At 46.1% G+C, this 5513-nt stretch overlaps 1 long non-coding RNA gene across 1 annotated transcript; it reads left to right on the top strand.

Moving 5' to 3' along the window:
* The first annotated feature begins 600 nt into the window (after positions 1-600).
* Positions 601-4951, top strand: LOC120935249. The gene is made up of 3 exons (XR_005748376.1): positions 601-643; positions 3263-3398; positions 4917-4951. It is a non-coding gene; the product is annotated as an uncharacterized LOC120935249 (long non-coding RNA).
* Positions 4952-5513: the final 562 nt, after the last annotated feature.

Genomic DNA, 5513 nt, shown 5'->3' with positions numbered 1-5513 from the left:
GTGTCAGGATGTCACTGTCTATTTCTCCATGGAGGAGTGGGAGTATTTAGAAGGACACAAGGATCTCTACAAGGACGTCATGATGGACAATCAGCCGCCCCTCACATCACCGGGTAAGAGGAGACTTTATTGTAAAGGAGAGAGCAGTACGGAGGCTCCACCTAGATCCCCCATCATCTGATAAACACATAGAAACAATGTATTCAGTCAGTGTGTGTGTTTCCTACAGATGGATCCAGTAATGGGAACCCACCAGAGAGATGTCCCCGTCCTCTGTATTCCCGGGATTCCACACAGGAAGGTCACACCATCCCTCTACATCATCAGGTAGATGAGGAACAATCACCGATAGTATCATTAGGATCTGTACATTATCTGCATTGTTACCATTGATGTCATTTTATTCTCTATTCAGAGTGGAAACCTGAGAGATCCTAAAGTTGAGGTTAAAGAAGAGATAAAAGAGGAGGATGATGAGGATGGGGTGGTGGAGGAGTCAGAGTCTCTAAAAGAACACAAAGATCTGTACCAGGACACCATGGTGGAGTCATCCAGCTACAGAAACCCACCAGAGAGATGTCCCCGTCCTCTGTATTCCCGGGATTCCACACAGGAAGGTCACACCATCCCCCACCATCATCAGGTAAATGAGGAACAATCACTGATAGTATTATTAGGATGTTTACATTATAAGGAATATGAAATGTAAAAAACAAAAATACACTACACACCAAAAACGAGTAAACTACAAATTTATTGAGCAATGGGCTCAAGATCCACAACATAAGTACCCTAACTATCCTCATAATTTCCTAACAACCTCCAATTATTATATAGCCTGGGTCTGGGTAATTTGTTTAGTCCACCACCAGTGATATACATGTGTGTTTTTAGTGGGCTGTGCACTTATTTGAATTGTTTTTACTTCAAGGGTTAATTTCACCTGGGTCATGTTGTTAGATTAAGGGGTGGAGTCTAGCCCTATGTCTATAGAGTGACAGCTGACTGCTCGACGTGTCCTGACGAAGTTCCACCCCCTGGAACGAAACATGTAGACGCAGGGATTTCCTTCCCCCCCCCCCTTTTTCATCTGGCCCCCATCTTAGCAGAGAGCTCAAGTTTTCCATCGGGGCTCATACAGCTGACTGTGTATGAGTTCATTGAAGAGTCCAGCCATCTATGATTGGATCAGCTGAACAGCACATGGTGCACATTTGATACTCATCAGGACTCGATCATACACAGGAGATTGGAGAGACCGGGTACACACGACTGGAGCAGCTGATCAGCACAAAGAATGTGAATCTCGTCTGGATTTCATCCTAATATAGGAGAGCTGTATTTGCTGGGAATAGCAGAGCGGACATTATTTCCATTTCTTCACTTGGAGGGGAGAATGAACCGAGAACTGTGAGTACTTCTGACGCCCACATTGGGAGTCGTGTCCCCTGGTGGCATTACTGACGGGTTGAGGTTGCCTGTTTTTTGTTGGGAATTTCCCTCCCCATCTCACTGGCTGCTTACCACTCATCTCTGCCAGCCCTCCCAGCCATTGTTATCAGTACGCTCCCACGGAATGTTTATCATGCTGGTATAACTGGCATATATCTGATCTCCTACACATCCCTTCATGGATCATCTATTCAGTTACTAGTCTATTGACTGTCATGTACAAGGCTCCTTCATACACCTTGTATTACCATTGCAGCAGCTGGACACCGATTCTTTGATATTTGAGCTCCCATTGCAGCCGTTTGCTTTTCCTTTCTGCCATTGAATGACCCCTTTGACTGACTGGTTTGTGGGTTTGTGTCCCACTTAGTGCTGGTGCCTCATTCGCCCATTGTGGCTTTAAGGTGGAGCTCCGCAGTCGATGTAACGAGTGTTTTATAGTGGGGTGGTTCAAGGTCCCTTGGTGTGGGGGAGGTTTTTGTTTAGGGGAGGACCATGGACCACCCTTTTTCAAGGGTGGTCCATGGTTCCGATCAGGGAGGGGTTTATAGGGGGACTCGGGTGGTTGTTAGGATTACAGTAAAACCTTGGTTTGAGAGTAACTTGGTTTGAGAGTAACTTGGTTTGAGAGCGTTTTGGAAGACAAGCAACATTTTAAAATATATTTTGACTTGATATACAAGCGATGTCTTGATATAAGAGTAGCGTCATGTCACAACAGAGTATGGGAACGCCTGATGCAAGGAGGGACTCCGCTGGGAACGCCTGATGCAAGGAGGGACTCCGCTGGGAACGCCTGATGCAAGGAGGGACTCCGCTGGGAACGCCTGATGCAAGGAGGGACTCCGCTGGGAAAGCCTGATGCAAGGAGGGACTCCGCTGGGAACGCCTGATGCAAGGAGGGACTCCGCTGGGAACGCCTGATGCAAGGAGGGACTCCGCTGGGAACGCCTGATGCAAGGAGGGACTCCGCTGGGAACGCCTGATGCAAGGAGGGACTCTGCTGGGAACGCCTGATGCAAGGAGGGACTCTGCTGTGAACGCCTGATGCAAGGAGGGACTCTGCTGTGAACGCCTGATGCAAGGAGGGACTCCGCTGTGAACGCCTGATGCAAGGAGGGACACTGCTGGGGACGCCTGATGCAAGGAGGGACACTGCTGGGGACGCCTGATGCAAGGAGGGACTCTGCTGGGAACGCCTGATGCAAGGAGGGACTCTGCTGTGAACGCCTGATGCAAGGAGGGACTCTGCTGTGAACGCCTGATGCAAGGAGGGACTCCGCTGTGAACGCCTGATGCAAGGAGGGACACTGCTGGGGACGCCTGATGCAAGGAGGGACACTGCTGGGGACGCCTGATGTAAGGAGGGGCTCTGCTGGGAATGCTTGATGTAAAGGGGGACTCCGCTGGGATTGCCTGATGTAGGGAGGGGCTCCGCTGGGGATGCCTGATGTAAGGAGGGGCTCTGCTGGTGGGAACGCCTGATGTAAGGGGGGGACTCCGCTGGTGGGGACGCCTGGTGTAAGGAGGGGCTCTGCTGGGAATGCCTGGTGTAAGGGGGGACTCTGCTGGGATTGCCTGATGTAGGGAGGGGCTCCGCTGGGGACGCCTGATGTAAAGAGGGACTCCGCTGGGGAATGCCTGATGTAAGGAGAGCCACGCCCATATAAGCCACGCCCACTATTCAGTGTAAACCACTCCCATTTTTCGCTGCCGTAGAGGGCCCCTTATCAGAATTTTCTTAGGGCCCCAGGGAGGTCAGGATCAGCACTGATTGTTACCATTGATGTCATTTTTATTATATATTCAGAGTGGAAACCTAAGGAAGTCTAAAGTTGAGGTGAAAGAAGAAGAGAGGTATGTGAGGGATGATCAGCAGTCTATGGAGGAGGATGGAATATTGAGGCTAATTCTAGAGGACGGCACTCTTACAAAGATCAGCACAGGTGGGTCATTAACACTAAATCCATTCCTCCACCCATACTGCTCACTGATTGGTCCAGAGTAGGGCAGGGACTGGGTGATATCAGCCCCGTCCTGTATTCCTGTATTTCTTAAACTTTCTCAACATCACATGGTTTTTCTGCTCTTTACCCCCACCCTAAGGTCAACTTCTGCTATTGTTGGTTGATTTTAACATTGCTTCTAGGCATGCGTATTTGTACTTCGGACAAAAGTCCGATGGATTTCTGTACACACCATAGGACTTTTGTTGCCGAAAAGTTTGTCCATTTGCAGAGCGAACTTTTGTCCGATGGAGCGTACACATGGTTGGATTTTTTTGAAAATGTGTTCATTTTGAAGTCTGTTGGCAAAAAGTCAGACCGTGTGTACGAGGCTTTAGACCCGAGTCACTGAGTGCAGTCTCAGGAGATGGGAGGCAGCGGTGTGGGATCTCTGCAACTTGTCTCATGTAAACATTTAACCTTCCACTGATTACTTAACCACTTGCCTACTGGGCACTTAAACCCCCCTCCTGCCCAGACCAATTTTCAGCTTTCAGTGCTCTCACACTTTGGATGAAAATTACTCAGTCATGTAATACTGTACCCAAATAAAATTTTTGTCCTTTTTTTTTTCATAAGAATAGAGCTTTCTTTTGGTGGTATTTTTTTTTTCACAAGAAATTTCTTTTGGTGGTATTTGATCACCTCTGGGGTTTTACATTTTTGTAGCTATAAATGAAAAAAGACTGAACATTTTGAAGAAAAAATTTAAAATTAAACATTTTCTGTGATAAAATGTATTAATTTTTCTTTATAAATTTTGGCCACAATTTATACAGCTACATATCTTTGGTAAAAATAACCCAATATAGTTTATATTATTTGGTCTGTGTGAAAGTTAGAGAGTTTACAAGCTATGGTGCAAATCATAAAAAATCACACCTGAAGTACGGACGGCCTATCTCATTTCTTGTGACCCTAACATGCCAGGAAAGTACAAATACCCCCCAAATGACCCCTTTTCCGAAAGTAGACATTCCAAGGTATTTAGTAAGATGCATGGTGAGGTTTTTGATGTTCTCATTTTTTTTTTTCACAATTCTTTGCAAAATTAAGATTTCCAGGGACGCCCTCCCGGCAATTGAGCGCTGCGCTGTAGACGGCTTTTGTCTATAGCGCAGGCGCAAAGAGGTTAATACAAATATTATGGGCCTGGGACACTCTATGTTGTACATTACATACTCCTGACCCCTACACCATATACTTTATGTTGTACTTTACATCATTCTGATACTATATAGTCCTATCTGTTGTATCTTATACAATATGTTGTACATTATATAGTCCTGAATTCTGCTCTCTCCCATCTACCCACTGCTATATATACACATAATATGTATTCTCTTTTGTTACACCCATTTCCTACCATCTGGACATTTTATATCTGATGATTTGATTGGAGCACAGCAGGAACCAATCTGCTCATGTCTAATAATAATCAGTTTGTTTCTATTTTAGTAGATGGACGGGAGATGAGGAAAACCTCAGAGGATTGTCTCACTTTGTCTCCAGACTGTAAAGTAGAAGATGAGGACATCACACAGTATAGTCCAGGAGAAAACCCGACTACCTCAAATGTCCATCCGGCACCACACAGTGTAGATGTACCATCGTATTCCGTCCTTCCAACAGATGAGAGGTTTTCCTGTACTGAGTGCAGGAAGTGTTTCCATTCTGCATCCAAACTTAACAGGCATAAAAGATCTCACACAGGTGAGAAGCCATATTCCTGTCCTGAGTGTGGGAAATGTTTTTCACAGAAGGTCTGTCTTTCCAGACACCAGAGATCTCACACAGGAGAGAAGCCGTATTCTTGTCCTGAGTGCAGGAAATATTTTTCACAGAAGTCTGATCTTTACGCACATCAGAGATCTCACACAGGGGAGAAGCCGTATTCCTGTCCTGAGTGTGGGAAATGTTTTTCACAAAAGTCCAGTCTTTCCAAACATCAGAGATCTCACACGGGGCAGAAGCCATATTCCTGTTCCGAGTGTGGGAAATGTTTTTCAGATCTATCCAATCTTTACAGACATCAAAGGTCTCACACGGGGGAGA

This window comes from Rana temporaria, chromosome 4, assembly GCF_905171775.1.
Source record: "Rana temporaria chromosome 4, aRanTem1.1, whole genome shotgun sequence".
Taxonomy (NCBI): domain Eukaryota; kingdom Metazoa; phylum Chordata; class Amphibia; order Anura; family Ranidae; genus Rana; species Rana temporaria.
The sequence above is the reverse complement of the archived record's forward strand: the minus strand, read 5'-3'. Positions and strand labels throughout refer to the sequence as shown.